We start from the raw sequence: 20,880 nt of genomic DNA, 5'->3' as shown, positions 1-20,880 counted from the left end.
ATTTAAGTGACAATTTATATAAATTCAACTTTACATATGATCTGAATTAATATATCAATAACCATGTTGCTATCATACATTCCATTACACAGACAATAACTTTAACTGGGTAAGGTCAACCAGACACCCAATTGAGCACGGAGTCATTTTCACTAGCATAGGCACCCTTCTTGCGCACTTCATTCTTTAAATTTGCTACCACGGGGTGTTCTATTTTACTAGAATGTTAAGCAATAAACTATATGGTATTTGCCACAATTTTCTTCTCTATCTCTTTGAAAATGGAGAATTCACTTAATATAATTGCTGAGACTCATCCATGCAATAAGTTAGATCTGACAGGAGACTCTCCATTTCACCAGGATGCAGACTGGTTCCTGTATTCGCTAGAACAGTATTACCACCAGGTTCCCAAATACTCAGTTACCTTTTAAAAAGTAACATCCATAAGTCATCTTAGCCAAAAATGACAGAACTCATTCAACAAACTAGAAGGGAACTTCCTCAACCTGATAAAGGTCATCTAGGAAAAACCCATAGCTAACATCATTCTTGATACTGAAAAACAGAAAGCTCTAGACCTAAGATCAGAAATAAGACAAAATGTCTGCTCTGCTCTTACCACTTCTATTCCACATCGACTAGAGAGTTCTCGCTAGGACAATTAGGCAAGAAAATGAAATAAAGGTCATCCAACTTGAAAAGAAAAAGTAAAATTCTCTATTTGCAGAAGAAAAAATCTTAGATATAGAAAATCATAAGGAATCCACTAAAAACTTACTAGAACTAGTCAATGAGTTTGGAAGATTGCAAGATACAAGATCAATAAATAAAAAATCTATTTTATTTCTATACACTTGTAATGAAGAATCCAAAATGAAATTAAGAATTCCATTTACAATAGAATCAAAAATAATAAATTTAACAAAATGAAGTACAAAACTTAATACTCTGAAAACTACAAAACATTGTTGAAGAAATTAAAGATGACCTAAATAACAGGAAAGACATCCCACACTCTTGAATCAAAAGGCTTAATATTAAGATGCCAATACTCTCAAAATTGATCTAATGATTCAAAGCAGTCCCTACCAAAATTCCAGCTATCTTCTTGGCAGAAACTGACAAGCTGATCCTACAATTCACATGGTAATGCAAGGGACCCAAAATAGCCAAAACAATCTTGAAAAAGGACAACATTGAAGGACTCACCACTTCTCATTTGCAAAACTTACTACAAAGCCACAGTAATCCTGACAGCGGGGTGCTCCTAGCAAAAGGAGAGACACATAGATCAATGAAACAAAGCTGCCAGGTGAGAAATAACTCTTGCATTTATGATCAACTATGCTTATGGTTTCTCCTGTATGACCCAAAGAGAACAAGCAACAACAACAAAAAAATAGATTAACAGCACTTCACCAAAATCAAACACTTTTGTGCTGCAAAGGACACCATCAAGAAAGTGAAAAGACAACTCACACAATGAGAGTAAATATTTGCAAATAATATACCTGATAAGAGACCTGTTTCTACCAGAATAAATAAAAACTGTTACAACAATAATGAAAAGACAAACAACCCAATTTAAAAATGAGCAAAGGACTTGACTAGATATTTCTCCAAAGAAAAGCCAATAAGCAATAAACGGGAAAAGATGCTCAATATCATCAGTCATCAGGGAAATGCACATCAAAACCACAATGAAACACTTCACACAGACCAGGATTACTATAATCAAAAAAACAAGAAATAACAAGTGTGGTTAACAAGGATGTAGAGAAATTGGAACCCTCATACAATGCTGGTGGGATTGTAAAATAGAGCAGATGCTTTGAAAAACAGTCTGGCAGTTCCTCAACACGTTAAACATAGAGTTGCCATGAGACTAGCGATTCCAGTCCTAGGGATATACCCAAAAGAAAGAAAAACAGATGTCCATGCAAAAACTTGTACACAAATGCTCATAGAAGCACTATTCATAATAGCCCAAAAGGGAAAACAACCCAAACGTCCAGCCACTGATAAGTGGATAAATAAAATGTGGTATACTCATACAATGAAATATTATTTAGCCATAAAAAGGAATGAAGTACTGATAAATGTTACAACATGCCTGAAAATATGCTGAGTGAAAGAAGCCCGTCACAAAGGCCACAGATTGAATGATTCTGTTTATATGAAATGGTCAGAATAGGCAAGCCTATAAAGACAAAAAGCAGATTAGTTGTCACCCAGGGTTGACAGGTTGGGAGGAAGTCAGGAGTGGCTGCTAAAGGGTACAGGGTTTCTTTATGAGGTAGTAAAAACGGTCTAAAATTGATTGTGGTGATGGTTGCACAACTCTGTGAATATTTTAAAAACCACTGAGTTGTACATTTTATACAGGTGAATTGTATGGTACGTGAATTACACCTCAATAAATCTGTTATTTAAAAAAAAAAAGAATAGAAGAACTACAATTGAAAATTTTGTGTTTCATTTGCTTTTAATCTAACCTCCCTTTACTGGGTCACACTTCCGACATGGGCAAACAACTATACCAAGAAACCTGAATACTGGTTCACACTTCAGGGCGTTTACACTTATAGGCCAACAAGTCTATGTGTAACTATAGAGGTGATGCAAGGCAGTATACGTAAAATAACAGCACCCTTGTTCTTTTTCGTGCTCATCTTAGATAAGTGTTACTCTTTTTCCAGGTCCTACATGGGACAGAATTCTATAGCATGCTTATCTCACAGGATGGTAGTAACGGGCATGAGATAATTCATAAAATAAAACAAATTTTATCAACCAAAAAAAAAAAAAAACAGTATTGAGCATGTGCCAATGAAGACTCCATGTTCATATATTAATAAAGCCTTCTACACATGGAAAACGCAATTAACTATCTTTTACCAGAAGAACTAGAAGGTCTTAACTAAAATAGAAGCATTCTCCTCTATTATAAACTGGCATTATATCCAAAAAGCATTATATGTAATTAATGATGGTAAATTTGTTTTAAAATGAGATATACTTATTGAACTATCTGGAGTTACACACAGCTTTGTCACATTTTATCAATACTGTCTTTATTCAGTAAGACCTGTCTTGCCACCATTGACTCTATCTGTCAGTACTTTAAATGTATCTTTTTAGAAATAATTATTATAAATGGACTTTAATACCCATATTTATATATTGTTTAATGAAACACTTTGGCATGTCTCATCACGTATCCAGTATAACATTAATACATTTTAAGTCTCCTTAAAATATGCTGATATCATTATGATGTGCTTCAGAGGTCATTTAACAAACCAACAAAAAATAAAATAAGTATTCTGGTATAATATTGAGCAACAAAGTGTCTGGCACATAGTACACACTTAATAAATACAGACTAAAAGAATGACGTGCTATATACATATAACTAACATCTAAAATAATTTTTAAATGAAAACCAAATTATTCTTTCAGGAAGCAAAGGTAGTAATCTAGAATATTTTTGACAAAATTGTAAACTAATATGCTAACATCTTCACATAGCAGGTTTACATACAGAGGACAACCTTGCTTTGGAGAGTCAGGATCTTATTTACTAACAAAAAGGAACATATACCCACTTACACATAGTGCTGCCTCTGACAGTGCAAGACATAGTACCATTAAAATTAAACCTGACACAAAGGAGGCATTTTTCAAGCCTCATAAAACTTATTTAGATGTCAGATTTCCTATTTCAAAAAATTAAAGATCATTTTGAAAGAAGTCTACTTTTGCTTATTACTATATAATGATGAAAATCTTCTTTAAAATAATAAACATACCCTAAAGGGAGCCCCCTGCAGCCATCTTAACAGTTCTCTCACAGCAACAGAAACTGAAATACAATTTGCATAGTCACTGTGGTTGGCTAAAGAAAGCAGGCTCATGTAAACCAATCAGAAAGCTAGATATTGGGCAACCATAAGAGGAGAAACTTTAAATCTGCCTGGCAACAGCCTAAAAATAGAAACAATATGCTAGACTGAATCCCAGAATAGAAGTGAATATGAGAGCCAAACTAATACGAAAACCAGTTTATTTTCTTGGGGAAAAAGATATGCCTTGCATTTCATCATCTAAAATATTAACTTGGCACCTTTTCTTACTACATGGCAATTAAAGAAAAATGAACGCTAAGCTAAATAAATCGGCCACTTTCAAGTTACATGCCATTCATTGTCCATGTGCTTTTATTTATATATATGTATATATGTGTGTGTATATATATGTACATATATATTTAAGTGTTTTTCTTTTTTCAGGAGAATAATGAAGCGCTTTAATCACGAGTCTAATACATTCAAGGCTCTCTAAAATCTCTCATAATCTGAACAGCACTGCATTTTTTCCTAGCACTTTTTCCTCGCAATTATTTGGGAATCTGAGATATGGGTAAAAGACGGTTTACTGTGTATTAAAAATACAAAGATTAAATAACTTATAAAAGCACATCTCTAAATAGGGTGGAGATTATTATGCCTTATTCATTTTTAACACAAACTTGTTCCAACATACAGTAGTGTCTTCCACATAGAAGGCATTCAATAACTGTTTTCTCAATCAAAATAAAATAATTCCTGTCAGTGAGGAAAACAAACTCTTACTGTTCATGTCAAGTAGAAGTTAAACATGTAAAAGTATAATCTGTATATTTGGTTTTTCGTATACTTGCTATTTTCGGGTTTTCAATTTTGCCTAAAGTGGGGTAAAGTTGACAATACTTGATATTTCTCACTCTATCACCCAGATAACAGAATACATTTCAGCATTCTAACTTTCCAAGCTAATAATGCTTAATATGCATGTTTCTCCATGCATTACAAATTTACTCTGGAGTAGATTTCAATTCCTAAAGATGGCAAACAATGTAATAACTATGAAGATTATGGGCTAGTAAGAAATAAGCAAATCAAAAAAATAGAGAAAAAGACCCAACTTTTTAATTTCAAGAATTTAAATTACAGCTGTTGAAATAAAAGGCTGCTTAGACAGTCATGTTAAAAGTATATGTTCTATATGCATTTCTTACCTCACACCCTTCCTCAATGTTTTAATGAAATGATGAATTAATTTTAAAATGTTTTCTTTGGACACTGTTATCCAAAATGCAAAATGAATTCATATATTTGACACTAGGAAATTCTAAACATTTAATTACGAAAATTATATGTAAAGGGCTTATTTTAATCATGAATAAAGCTTAGAAACAATGCCTGTAAAACGCACAGGAATGCAGAACATTTTCAAGTAACAAAAGGAGCTCCACTGAAGGACGGAGGAAATCAAAGGAGCGATCCATTAACTAACACATCCCTTTAATCTAAACATTTAAGGATAGCAGATTTTAAAATTAAGTTTAACCAAGCTTTTAAAAACATAAATACTGTTATTTTAAACACTGGTCTGGATTAAAAGTAATTTAGCTTACTGTCTTATTTATTTTCCTTATTCTTGTATTTATATGTTGACTTGGATATACGGAATCTAACTACGATTGTATTCACATCTTCAAAATAACTTAAATCTAATAGGCACATAGATCTTGTTTACTTATCTCAACAAATAAACTGTGATCCTCATCACAAAGGAAAGCAGGATGCATTAACCTATGAGTTATAATTAATGGGGGACAATATAACAAGTGGATGAAATTTTGATAACAAGGCACTACAAGTGAGAAAAGTTATTTGATAATTCCAGATATGTAAGTCAAATATCACTTTAAATATAAATCTCAGCACTTCATATTTTCTTAGGTATTATTTAAAATAGTTATAATACTTTTTTTTATTTATACCGGACAGTTTAATGTCAAGAGAACAGATACAACAGATACGGCACAATGTTTGAAGAACATTATTCACGGTAGTCACACATCTTATCATACTCCAATCTAAATTTGAAGGGACTGAAGAATCAATGGCATCTTAGTGCTAACAATTAGTGCAGCAACTAAAATGCCCTGGAAAAATTTACATAGTTCCAGAAATTTCGCTCTCCATCTCTCCATTCTCTTCCTCCTCTTCTCACCCTCCTTCCCAAGAACCCACAGAAGTTTAAAATGTCAGCTGGGAGCCAGATGTTCTGTGGCCCTAGCCTATGTGTACAGAGGTCTAACTTTAATAACAAACATAACTAAACTAAAGGAAGAACTCTAATCTTCTTTCATATCCTGGAGGAAACTCAAATTCTTCTAGGTACCTATTGCTTTCCTCTTCTGTAGCAAAACAATATTACTGGTATCTTATCCCTCCTTGTAGATATAATTAGAATTATATTTACCACAACTTTTTCTGTCAATCCTATCTGTAAATCTGTATCTTTCTGCAGTTGGAACTTAAGGAAAAAAGTTATGCTTTTGATAGCAAGATCTCTCCTGGGCATAAAACTCAGAATGGACCACCACATCTCCAGGGAGCAAAAGAAGAAAAACTACATTCCCATTCTAAAGTTTTCCTGTCAAACAATGCATAAGACTATAATCTTCTTTCACGCAAATGTTCCTAAGAAGCTTAGTTTCACAGGGTAGTCTGTTGGAAGCTATTATCAAAAGTTTATGATGTATTTTAAGAAAACAGAGCTCCTTTTCTAAAACCAAGAATTATCATTTTGTTTCATATTTTAGAACCTAAAAAAATCTGCAGAGATCTGTCCAAAAAACACTATACTTCAGAATCATCTTCCTGACCATTATACCAAATGAGCCAATGTTCTCTACCCAGCCTATAAACATACTGACTGATAACCACAAATACACTGAGATCTCGTGTTCTTCTGCCCTCATCTAAACCTGTTCATATTAGTTGTGCTTATTACTCAATTCAGTTGTACATTTTTGTTATAAATTACAGAATACAATTAATCTGTGTAAACTGATGAAATATGAGTGCAAAAAGAAGAGCTTCTAGATATGCATAAGAGAGACTGATGAAGAAAAAGCACAGATCGGGGGGTTTGGCTTAAAAAAATCCTTTTATCTCTAGGTCTGAAGTTTTCCATCTGCAATAAAAGGAAATTAAATCAGAAGTGAAAACGTTCTTTAAGTTTTGATTCTTAAATAAATTTTTAATAAGTTCCACTCCAAAATGCACTGCTTTACTTAAGAAAGATAAAGACAGGTTGATTTATTCCCATAGTCAATATTTATCAAATGTCTACATGATCACTATCACCATTCTAGGACAATTTTTAAGACACTCTAAAGAAACAATGGGATTAAACATATAAAAATACAGCCCAAGATAAAGTGTTACTGCATGTACACTTTAATATAAATGTGGAAGAGAAATAGGCAGCAATACAATGTATAGATATCTTTCTACATGAATGACCATGAAAATTAGGACTCTCTATTTTCCATTAACTGACATCTCTCCAAGATAGACTGTTTAATCCTAATAATCAAAAACATGCTTTCAAATGTGTAATTACAAACAAGACCTCTACAGAGCCCTTATTGTCTTCCTGATAGGGTTAGTACTCCCAATTTTCATAAGCCAGATTTCTGAAAACTGACTCTGCATAAAGAATTACTCAAATTCAAATAGGAAGGGGGAAAACGACTATGCCTTTCTTTCCAATGGCAATTTCAACTGATCTTCTGCTCATAATCCTATTCATAATTCAGTTATATCCACAAGACTTCACAAGTAGTTGCTAAGCAACAGCAGCATGCTGAGTTCAGGGCTATTGGAAATCTGGCTCTCTGCCACATGAAAATATTTAACTGAGCCTAGAGCCTCCAGAATTTAAAAAAGAAGAAAAGGAAAGAAAGGAAAAAGAAAAGAAAAAAATATCTCAAAAAGATACAATGATAAAAGCAATAGGCCACCAAGCTCTTTTCAAGGGTTCACAAAGTCAAATCAAGGACCTTATTTTGGTATTTCCAAATATTTATTATATTTCTATCCTAAATTTTTTATCATCTTTTTTATGTTGAAAAAAAGACTCTGAAGCTATTCTACCAGAGAATAGAGGACGTAAGATTAGCCACTTAGCCACATCACTGTTAACGGTATAACAATGGACTCAATAAATGCATAGTGCAAAGAACAGACCTTAAAGAGACTAGGAGAGCAGTCTGTGGGAAATGACCAAGACTTTCTCTGTTGGATCTTTAAGACCAGCACACAAGAAACGATGTATTTTCCTCAAATTCCTTTATCCCCATATGTCAGGTTAACTATTTAAAGAAGACACCAACTTTATACCCCAAACTGCACTGTTTTTCAATTTTAAACCTCTAACAATGAAAACATTAAGCATATTCAGAAATTTATTAACCTAAAATGGTTGCAAAAATCAAGTCATTTTCAACAGAAATTGAAAAGGCACTGAATATGTTTCAATACACATTCACTGATAAAAATAAAAAGAACAAAAAGATTGCTCCTTAAGCTGATAAAGGCTACTTCAAACCAACAGGAAACATCACATTTAGTGGTAAAACACCAAAGGGATTTCCATTAAAGGGAAAAAAAGTGTGATACTATCTTCAATATTGTTCTAGAAATCCTGACCAAAGTAGTAAGAGTTCAAACAGAGTCAGAAGATATAATGAAGAAAATATTTACTTCAGAATAGCAAAAAAGTACCTAGAAACACTAACATATATGAAAAAATTCACAGAGGTATGAAAATATGTGAAATATTAGAGCTATATTGGATACAAGACTCAATGTAGAAAAAGTAACAATTCTTCTTGGATAAAACTTATTAAAAGTAATTCTAACCAAAATGTCACCTAGATATTTTTGTATCATGACAAACTTGTAAAAGTTAATCTGTAAAGGAAAAAACGGCAAACATAGGAAGAAAATTGAAAATCAAAAGTAATAAAAAATGATGCTCGCCCTCTCAGATGTGAGAGTATATGACAAAGCAATAATTATCATAAGTATAAAATAAAAGAATGCAATAAATTATCCAAAAGACAGATACAAGCAATAAAAGAATATAATGTGTGATAGAAAAGTATCACAAATTAATAGAGAATACATGGATTTTGAAATAAATGGTTGAGAATGGATCAAAATAGCAGTTAAGCATATGAGCACAATAGCAAATAGACTAGAGAAGTAATAACAGAAAATTTCAAAGACATAGAAAGTACTGCAAATAGCCACAAATTTTGAGAAATATATGAAAAGTAAAAAGCAAAGTGATACGGGATTAGTATCCAGAATAAAAAAGAACATCTATTAGTGAATAAAAAGGACAATTCAAAAGAAAAAGAAGGAAACTTAAACAGGCAATTAATAAAACAACAAATATAAAAAAATGTTCACTAACAACTAGGGAAAGACAAAACAAAATGAAAATATATTTTTACACATCAGATTGACAATTATTTATGACTAGCAATAGTATACAGCAGTGAGTAGTCTCATACACTGCTGGTAGAAGAGTTCATTGTCATAACCATTTTTAAGGGCAAACAGGCAGGAATAGTGCATCACTTTGACAGACCAAAGACACCTGAGATACCCATCCTAAGATACACTAACATGTCTAAAAAAGGGAATGTATCAGGATACCTACTGCTGTACAGTAATAGCAAAGAAACAAACAAATTTAATATCCATCACCAACAGCATAGTTTAAAAAAAACACTGGAGGGGTCAGCCCGGTGGCGCAGCGGTTAAGTTCACACATTCCAGTTTGGATCCCGGGTGCAGACACGGCACCGCTGGCAAGCCATGCTGTGGTAGGTGTCCCACATAAAAAGTAGAGGAAGATGAGCATGGATATGAGTTCAGGGCCAGCCTTCCTCAGCAAAAAGAGGAGGATTGGCAGCAGATGTTAGCTCAGGACTAATCTTCCTAAAAATAAATAAATAAAAATAATAAAGATTAAAAAAATACTGGAGCATCCACACTAAAGAACACTAAGAAGTTAAGAAGAATCTGGTAGATCTCTTTCATGGGCATGAATATAAAGTGTACAACAAAGCAGCTGCAGAACTCTTAGTACTTATACTGCAGATGCTGGAGCCACACATACCTATTTGAATAGTGGTACTATCATTTCCTAGTTAAGTGACCTATCTCAGATATTTATCCTCTCCTTGCCTCAGTATCCTCATCTATGAAACTGAGACTACAACAATGCATGTCCTCATAAAAATGTTTTGTGAATTAAATGAGATAATAGATAGAAAGCACTTACATATAGAAGTAGTCAATAAATGTTTCCATTTTTTATGCCATTATGTTTTAAAACACAAAATAACATTTTTCTAAACATTTATATATGGATGCCAGTGATATTTTAAAGTAGGGAAGGATAAATGCCAAACCAGTTACAGTACTTCACTTGGAGAGAGATAAGGGAATATAAATTTAGACTTTCATTTAGACTTGTTAAGCTAGTTTTAATTTTCACAATAAAAACACATTCACATAATTTGTATCTTAACAGCTAAGCTCATTAGACTTTCCCCAATCTCTCCATGCTAATGCTAACCCAGGGCAGCAGTGACATTTATGAATGTGGATAGAGTAGTGATCCACACAGACACTAAGCTCCAGAAGAGACAAGGAAAGGAGGCTACCACCCAAAGACAAATTCCCAGCATATCTTATGAGCAGCAAGTACCACTTCCCCACCCCTCACAATCACTTGAGTCAGCATCCACTCAAAGTAAAATAGGAAATCTCAAATACAAAAATAAGTACAATCAAGAATTTTTTTTAAAAAGGTTAGGTGCCAAATCTCACAAACAAAAAACTTGTTAATCAGTAGCAGAATGAACACAAAACATTTTTTTTTTAAGATTTTACTTTTCCTTTTTTCTCCCCAAAGCCCCCCAGTACATAGTTGTGCATTTTTAGTTGCGGGTCCTTCTAGTTGTGGCATGTGGAATGCCACCTCAGTATGGCCTCATGAGTGGTGCCATGTCCGTGCCCAGTATTCGAACTGGCGAAACCCTGGGCTGCCAAAGCGGAGCCTAACCACTCGGCCATGGGCCCAGCCCCCAGAAAACATTTTAAAATAACATATTAAATATCTTCAAAGTATATGGGATGTTATTTCACCCATAAGAACAAGCAAATATAAAAAGAAATCAATCTGAAATCTTAGAAATTCAAAATACGAGTGGCATGGATACAGCTGACATGACCTGAATCTGAATGAAAACCAGATATTCTCTAAAATATTATACAAAGGAAAAACAGGAAAGTCAAAAGAGACATGAGGGACATACCCAGAAGCAACAACTTTCACTGAAGAAGACTTTTAGGAAAAACGGAGAGAAGAAAATAAGAAAAGAAAAAAATATTCACAGAGCTAACAACTATATACATTTTCCATAGAAAAGGCCTACTGATTACCAAAACAGAATAATTAAACAAGCAAAAAATACTTTTTTTAACACCTAGACATATTGTGGTTTTTGTTTGTGTTTTTTATTTTTGAGGAAAATTAGCCCTGAGCTAACATCCACTGCCAATCCTCCTCTTTTTGCTGCGGAAGACTGGCCCTGAGCTAACATCTGTGCCCATCTTCATCTATTTTATATGTGGGATGCCTGCCACAGCATAGCTTGATAGGCAGTGCATAGATCCATGCCCAGGATCCAAATTGGCAAACTCCAGGCCACCAAAGCAGAGCATGCAAACTTAACTGCTACGCCACCAGGCAGGCCCCTGTGTTAAGATTTTAATTGGTTAAAACCAATATGAGGAAATGTTAGTAACTTAGGAAGAGTAAAATAATCATTTAACTAGAAAGTAGTAAGAATTAAACTGACATCAGACTTGTCATCACCAATACTGAATGTTAAAATAACTAACAATATCCTCAAAGTTCAGGGGAAAAGTTAGTTTTAGCCTAGAATTCTATTGCCAGAAAAACTGGCAATCGACAAAGATAGAGAAATAAAGATATTACTTCTCAGCAAAGTTTGAGGAAACAGACCCTTGGTAAAACAATTACATGAAGATATACAACAGGTACAAGACAGCAAAAGACCCTAAGAAGGAACTCAGATAAAGCAAATAGCAATGCTCTAAAAAACAAGTAAAATTCATAGGCAGGATGAAATAATTGACGATGCGTCGTCTTTAAAATAAATATTCTGAAATTAAAATCCCAGATAATTACAAGATGGAAGTTACTCGATTTAGGGGTTGCAGAATATGGTACAAAAATAAGAAAACCATCGGTCTAAAAATAACAAGTTTCAAGCTGGGTAAAATGACAAAAATATCATCAGATATGTACTATAAACAAGAGACACACCTTATAATAAAATAGCATAAAAAGGCTGAAAATTAGGGAATGGAAAATGATACACTAGGCAAATGCTAAAAAACAATGGTAAGTATACATGTAAAACTTATATATTACACATAAAAAAGAATTCAAATTAAAACTTAAGTGATGGGACAAAAAAAAATATTTCCTATTGATAAAAGCCACAATCCATTAGAAACATCTATCTTTGATATACCTAAATAATATCGCTTCAAATCACATAAAACAAAAACAGGTTGAAAAATTTCAGGAAAAAACTAATAAATCCACAATCAGAGATAAACATGTCTCTTTCTGAAATCTATAGTTGAAGAAAACAAAAGTAATATAAAGAATGCACTTCTCAATTAACATGCTAGAAAAAAGAAAAATAAATAGAATTGAATAGCCAAAAACCCCAGAATACGCATTTTTCATGAACACATCCAACGTACATTATTAGTGATTGTGTTATCTGGTGATAAGAAAATATTAATAAATTCAAAGACAAAAATCACACAAGGCCACATTCTCTGGCCGTAACATAATAAAGTTAGATAAACAACAATGAAATGACAGGAAAAGTATCTCCTTATAAATTTTTTTTAAAAAAGTCTTTTAGATTAAGGAGGAAATCAGTGGTATAATAATAACAACAAAGTATTAAAAGAATACGACCTAGGAAATTCAACTAAAATGATACTCTAAGGAAAACTGATGGCATTAAACTCACACATTAATAAGAAAGCACAGACAAAAACACTAGTAAAGGAGGAAAGGTATAAACCCAAAGCAAGGAATTACAATAAAAGCAGAAAATTATGAGCGAAAACTCAACAAAATAGCAAGCAATCAATGAAACCAAAAGGCAGTTCTTTGAAGACTATTAACAAGGGGAAAATACTATTAACAAGGGGAAAATACAGCAAGGAGAATTGAAAGAAAGCATAATAAATATTAGCTATTACGAAGGAGACAACTACAAACACAAGGTAATACACTTGGTTCAAATATTCAAGTTTATTAAAGGTTACCAATGGACTATGTGAAAAAGACTGAGGTATTTTAATTTATTGCAAACTCAACAAAATTCAGCAGTGTAGGTAGATGCCAAAAACGTCAGTGCAAAATTAAACTGCAGAACAGAGGTATACAGCCAAAGAGAAGGGGGACATTTTTTTAGTATTACATTTAGTTCTGAGCATCAAGGATAAAGACGAACTTTTAAAACAGTAGGACATACAAGAGAACGACCAGGCTAAAAACGACCTAGAACATGTTGATGAGGAACAGTTGAGAAAATGGAGAATACTTAACCTAGAAAACCCAAGGGAATTTTAATGGCTTTCTTTAAATAGTGCAGATCTGTCAAATAAAGAGATACAGACACAGAGAAAAAAAGACAGACAGAAGGCAGGGGGCAGAAACAAAAAGAAAGGAAAGACCAACTTTGTCTTAAAATCAACAAATGTTAATTTGTTCATATGACCAACAAAAGAAGGAACTCCCTTATGAAATTAGAGACTCTCCCTTCTGTCATTAGAAATTTTGAAGCAAAAATTAGGTAATTCCCCATCAGGAATACCAAATAGTAGATTCCTGTGCAACGTGCAAACGACTGGACCACTTAGCTCCACTTCACATGGAACATTTTATGATTCCACATTGTTTGCTAAATAAATTTTGTTGTCTAAGAGGAAGACAGGAACTAAAATCTCAAGTTTTATCCCCCCTCAAGTTTTATCTGATTATCCCTGTGATCATTCACACTGAACTTCAGTAGTCTCAAATATTACACATCTTTATCCTCATGATTTTATCTTTGTTTTACAAGCTTCCTTTTAGCTTTATTTGTCTCCATACAGAATACTCCTCTGTCCTAATTTCCCTCACTTTCTTTGCTATGACCCGTAACTCTAATAGCATTCAGTAAACTACTGTTTTGGTCTAACAACTTCTTGCCTCTTTATCTATATGTAAAAACCAATCAGTCCATTTCAACTTATCTTCCCAGCCCAAGATGCTCACAAACAATGGCTGGAGAGAAGTCTGAAAAGATTTCCCAACTGTTTTAGATATGTGTGTTCTCCAGACCAAGAGAAACATGACTTTCTCCCCATTCAACATCAAGCACATTCATCAAAATTGATATCTTTCTACCATAGCCATTCTCCAATCCTAGTGAAATTATTTACTGAGATAAAACCACACACAAACATAGAAAGTTTTATACTTTAAGAGAACATACATTAAAACAATAATTTTTAAAAGCCCAAGCAACAATGTCAAAAGGCAAGAGGAAACAGTTCGTGCCCCTGAAACATGAGCGTGGTTTCTATCACTGCTGGCCTCTAGTTTTTAAGTATTCATCCACGTAGTAGTAAAGAACCAACTGCCTTTCAGAATCTTGAGAACTAGCAGTCCCACCTAAAACTAATACTTTTATGTTGCAGAAAGAGCCTGCTGTTTAACTTCTAGAGAGGGAGGCAAAGAGCAGAGAACTGCCTAATAGAATTCCTTTCCTCCTCTGCTTTTCTAAGCAAGCCCCACTACTACTCTTCACTTCACCCTACTTACTCACTTCCCTACACTCATCCCCTCAAAATTATTATATCTATCAGTAATATATTTTATCACTGGCCATACTGATATTAATAGACATACACACTTGCATCTCTTTATAAATACAAATCTTCATATCTTTCAGTAATGGTTATATATTCTTTATTTCATATAGTTATTTTTATTTCAATGAGATTTTGTTTTTCTGTATGCAATTTTTCAGGCATTCAAAAAAAATAACAAATGCCTGTGAACTCTTCACCTAGCTTAAGAAATAAAATATTCAATTCAATGGAATTTCTAGTTAATAAATTCATTTTAGTTTTAGACTGAAATTCACTTTGTTAAAATTGAGATAAATGTAAATATGTGGAAATGGAAAGGATAACAATGGAACTGGCAAACTTGACCATGCTATATATATGAACATACATTAATGTATGTCAATGAGCCATTTGTGAAAACATAAGCAGTGTGATTTTCATGATAAATTCAAAATGGTACGTTTACACTAAAACTTTACAGTTTAGCAAGGTTACAAAATGTCATCTCTCTGTATGTACCAGTTGGTGTCACTACAACTGAGAACACAGTAACAGGACTATAATGAAAAGAGACCTAAAACTGATTTCTATGTAATATGAAGATAGTGTATGCATGAGTAATATTGATAAATGAAGCCCACGGTTCATTTCAATTCAAACCTGAAGAAAATAAACAAAGGTGAAAATAATATTTTTTAAAAGACCAAATCCAAATATAGCATTCAAAATCTCCTGATAATTAACATTAAACAATCTATCAATCCTGGTCTTATTAAAACTAAAACAAAAAACTTCCCAATGGTGAGAGAGAGAGAGAGAGGCCTGAGGGGGGGAGGAAGGGGTGGGGGAGCATCAGAAAAAGGACCTGAATCTCTTACCTGTGGGCAGCTTGATATTGTGAAAAGGACCTCCTCTTCTATAAACCACTGCTACTTAGTTCATTTGTATAAACATTACCAGCTAATGCAGACTTCTAGATCAGCCTTCTCGAGCCTAAATTCCGTGTTTGGTTCATATTCATAAAAAAGGAGGAATACAGTAGATTGGCTACATATTAAAATTCCTTTCAAACAGTGGTTCACATCTGTTGTGTAGTTTGTGCAGCAAACATCCCATTAACCACAAAAGCCAAAAAACGTCAGGCAATATGTCAATGAAGCTCACAGAACACACAAAGTACATCTTCCAAAGGACGGGTGAAAGTGAAGATGCCTGGAATGAGAATTCTTTTGTACTGCTTTCTATGCTGCCAACTATTAGGGCTGCAGCAACTGAGCGCAGTTGAGTACCTCCCACATATTACCCAACAGTATCAATAGGCATGAATCTATAGAAGCAGGACTAAAAGCTTCAAAGGCGTATAGCTCTCACTATTCCATATAGCCACTGTCAGTTGTGGAGGTGTTAGTACTCCTATTCTAATGCATCAACTGTTTTTTCAGTCCAAAGAGCTGAATTCTTATACATTCCAAACAGAAAATCCACGACACATATTATTTGCTGCCCTAGCACAGCCAGACTGCAGTTACAGCTAGCTGGCGCCAGTAAGAACAATTTACATAAAGCAGTTCTCATTTCATGACCAAAGTAAAGGAGAATACTGCTGAGTAAACCCTCCCCCATTCGTTCCCCAACAGGCACTGACTGGTTCTAGAATATACCTAGTTATCTATTTACTAATATGATTCAAATCCAGGTAATAACAGAAAATCAACTAATAATTTTGAAAATCTACCCCCACCACACCATAAACATTTTTAACCCCTAGAGATATTCAAAAGCCTTAGTTTATCTGTGGCATAGACCAATATGATTACATAAATCCAATCATTGCTATTTTTATCATTCACATTAGCTAAAATTTAGCCACCCTCATTCTACTAGACAGTTACCTTTCAAATTTTAACTAATCACTTAAATAGTAAATGATCATTAAATAGATTTGCTCTTAGAACCATACTGCTTTGTATCACCAAACAATAAAACTGAAACGCATCTTCAGGTACCACTATTAATGATGGTTAAATAATTCAACATATTTACCACTAGTTAATATTACTAAAGCATGCATTCAATACTAAAACTCAGGCATGACAAATTACAAATAGCTACACAAGAACATATTTTGTCAGTGGCACATTCTTTTTGAACCTAAATTATTCATGTACCGACTGGGTAAGGGTTGAGTCATTATCTATGAAGTCCTTTGTTCAAATTTTTTTTTTTTTTAAAGATTGGCACCTGAGCTAACAACTGTTGCCAATTTTCCTTTTTTTTCCCCTGCTTTTTGTCCCCAAATTCCCCCAGTACATAGTTGTATATTTTAGTTGTGGGTCCTTCTAGTCCTGGCATGTGGGACGCCACCTCAGCGTGGCCTGATGAGCGGTGCCATGTCCGTGCCCAGGATCCGAACCAGCAAAACCCTGGGCCGCCGAAGCAGAGTGCGCAAACTTAACCACTCGGTGGCGGGGCCTGCCCCTAAATTTTTTTTAGTAGTTACTTTATGATCTACTAATAAGTAATTCTATATCTCTACTTCTATTTTCCCACTTATTTTATGGAATATAAATACATTAAATTTCATTTTCAAATAACAATCTAGAAACTACTTTAGTGCCACATCTAAAATGATAAAATGAAAAGAAGTTCTTAATATGCTAGCTAGGCTTTATCCATAATATGTGCCTTAATTTTTAATCTTATTTTCAGCTGTCTTAAAAACATAGTTCTTAAATTACCCCTACTACACGATAAAGATAATACGGCTTTAAATTAGGGGAATGATAAAGTTATCCTATATCAACAGGAATTAGGAGACTTTTAATATGTGGGTAATTCTAAGTGTTACTTAGCTTATCTTTGATAAGCAATAATAGATTTCCTCAGACAACCATATTCTCTTCTCAGATTCTGTGTTCTACCAGCAGCAGACAAAGGGACAGGGACAAATATATATAAAACGGTGTGATTTCATGTAGAATACACTGTATAAGTAACACTGGGTAGGAGGAAAGGTCTTATACCAAAAGAGCTATTGGTCATAAAATCTCAGAGCTGGAAATCATCTAAATATTGTATTTCTTCCAGTTTTAATTTTGGTAGATGCCTCCACCCTCCCTCTTCCTAATTTAGGCAGCCAACTCATTGAATAAAAGTACTTGAAAACCAAAGGACAGAAAATCATTCAGGCTAGCATAAAATATAATGTAAATAACAAGTATTTACATACTGCTTTTTTAAAGTCAAATAAGTTAAACTAATCACCTGACAGTGAATTAATAAAATATAAGAAGCTCAAATTCTCTACAACCTTCTTACTGAAGCGTCAGCAACAAAGTTATTCATCTAGCTTAGCGCACCTTTAACAATAAGAAAGCACCAATGTTTTATTTCTAATCCATCGCAGATCAATAATTTTGTAAAATACAATGAAAATGAATTACTTGAAAAATTAAATTTAAAAAAGGCATATAAAATATAAGCTTCAATTACTTATACTATTTGATCCAAATGACATAAAGTTACCCTATTGGATTGATATAAAAATATCTAGACACTTTAATTTTATCTCAGGGAGGACCAAGAACAAACAGATAAATGAATCTGAACTAACCTTGAACTCATCCACAGACCACATTTTGAATAGTGTTCACCTAGCTATGGGCTGCCTATTCCACCCTAACCCCCAGCATTCTCCGTCTCTCGTTATGTTAACCTTCTCCTATTTATTGTCTGTCTTCCCGTTTCCCCTGACCCAGTGTAAACTCCTTGAGGGCAGGGTTTTGTATGCCAACCATCAAAACAGGGCTTGGCAAATAACAGGTACATAATAAATATTTGTTAAATTTGCTGAATCAATTGATCAATTTACAGTCTATTTTTGTTTTCGCTCTAAGAATTCTTGCTTTGTCCCCTCTGGGTTCTTTAAAGGCTCCACTTTGAGATTCACACACCTTGCTCTCCAGCATTGTTATTGTAAATCAGCCAGGCCCCTAACAGCCCTCTCCCTAAAGATCCTTTCCTAAGGTACCCAGTAGCCCAATTCCATATGACAAAAAAAGAAACAGAGAAAAACTGTGCTGGAGGGAACCTTGTAAGGAAAAGCCAACCAATACTTCCTCATACTTAATTTATGCCACACAGTGCACTAGGTGCTTTCTATTTGTTATGCTCGTTTAAATCCCAACATCAGTTCTGTATGGTAGACTCTCCCCCATGTTAAAGATAAAAAACTGAGGTTCTAAAAGTAAGCAACTGGCCTCACCCCATAAAAAATAATGCATAAGACTTATTGAGCACTCACCATAAACAGGCATTACACTTTGAGCACTATATCTACACTTCTCATATAAACTTCTACCTAGTGAAGGGAAGAACATGAATTTACCTTGACTCTGACTCCAAAGTTCGCATTCTTCCCTGACTCCTTTATGTAACTCAACCAACCTCCCACAATCATTGAACGGTCAAGGGATGGCATTAAGAGCTTAAATAATTTACCCAAAACTATACGATTACTTAATAGCAGTACCAGAACAAAAATAATCCATTTCCTGACTTCTATACTAATACTTTCCACTTTGCATGCCATGATGTTCCCGTGTCAGCAAAGGAAAGCACCGGGTCAGATGGTTCTCCTGGGCAGCGGGCTCTGGCTTCCATCAGCAGGGCAGGTAGAAGCCCTCAGGCAGATGCGGAAGCAACTCTTCAGATTTTTCTGGGTTAAACTCCCTCTTTCGTTAAACTCAAAGATTCATTAAGTCAATAAGCACTGTTTTCATCATTTTCATATTCACACATTAATGACTAATAACAGACTGTTACAAATTACTAATAGAGAACACTTTGTGAAAGTTCTAACCTGAGCAATTTTTTAAAAATCCCTCATTTGAACAGACTGTTTTCTCCCAAATCACTTTCTTTTTTGGGAGTATGAGGAGTAGGAAAGCGGGGGAGTCAGTGTTTCCTGTGCAAGTTACCTGCTTTTTCAATTTTCAGTCAAGTTTTCTAACTTGAAAGCCATTTTCTAAAAAGGAATAACATGCTTTAACGTTTCCTTGGAGTTACCACCGTCGTGGTATTACACAGATGCTGAGAAGCCAGCTTTCACTCTGGAAAATGTGGAATTTAAATTCGCACCAGCTCATGATTCTAAACCACCACGTTTCACGGCTCATCAAGGTGAGCTTCACACAGTTGAGACAGTGAAAGTTACGCAAACAGGAGCAAACTTTCAACAAAAATAAGTTTACAACGGCCTCTGAAACTATCTAGTCTAGCGTGGATAAGAAAACTTTCTATTAGGAACTTACTCATTTTAAGTGTGAAAACTTCTTAGCTCAATCAATTTAGGCAAAAATCTTTTATAAAATGTACTTCATTTACTTGTTTAGTAAACTGCCTATCTTAAATATAATTTAACTTTTTCCTATTCAATATCATCAAGAACATCAAGTTGATAGATAGTCATGTCTTTAACACAGTGATAACATTTAAAGAAAAGAGAACTTGCCACATTAAAAGACCTCAAAGTACTTATATGTTTCTAATTCATACTTTTTTAATCTCTTCACTTTCAGTCGTCACTTTTTGCTGATGTTTCTGGCTCTCCTTCACTCAGCTACCACGGTACTCTAATATAAAAGTTAAGACAAGGCTAACGGTTAGCAAAGATGCTATATCTTCTAAAGAACAAACTTTGGCCAAGTGGCTAAAGTTCCATGCACTCCACTTCACTGGCCCAGGTTTGTGGGTTCGGACCCCAGGCGCAGACCTGCTCCACTCATCAGCCATGCTGTGGAGGCATCCTACATACAAAAAGTAAAGGAAGACTGGCACGGATGTTAGCTCAGGGATAATCTTCCTCAAGTGAAAAAAAAAAAGAGGAGGACTGGCAACAGATGATAGCTCAGGGCAAATCTTCCTCACCCAAAAAAAAAAAAAAGAAAGAATGAACTGACTTTACATATGCTGTCTCTCCTACCAAGTGAAGTAGACTAGATTT

General features: G+C 34.2%; 1 protein-coding gene across 27 annotated transcripts in view; it reads right to left on the bottom strand.

The window, feature by feature from the left end:
* The window catches only part of ATF7IP (activating transcription factor 7 interacting protein), a 113,732-nt gene that overhangs the window by 72,863 nt on the left and 19,989 nt on the right, over positions 1–20,880 (bottom strand). The window contains exon 1 of one of the 27 annotated variants that reach the window (XM_070269963.1): positions 15,755–16,326. The exons of 23 other annotated variants lie outside the window; for them this stretch is intronic. The gene's annotated coding sequence lies outside the window, so the exon portion shown is untranslated. Of the gene's footprint in view, positions 1–3,815; positions 3,883–15,754; positions 16,327–20,880 lie in introns of those variants that run through there. 3 more of the 27 variants (XM_070269946.1, XM_023643153.2, XM_070269955.1) reach the window with 3 other exon arrangements.

Source organism: Equus caballus, chromosome 6 (genome assembly GCF_041296265.1).
Source record: "Equus caballus isolate H_3958 breed thoroughbred chromosome 6, TB-T2T, whole genome shotgun sequence".
Classification (NCBI taxonomy): domain Eukaryota; kingdom Metazoa; phylum Chordata; class Mammalia; order Perissodactyla; family Equidae; genus Equus; species Equus caballus.
Note: the sequence above shows the minus strand (reverse complement) of the source record. Positions and strands in the feature narration are given on the sequence as shown.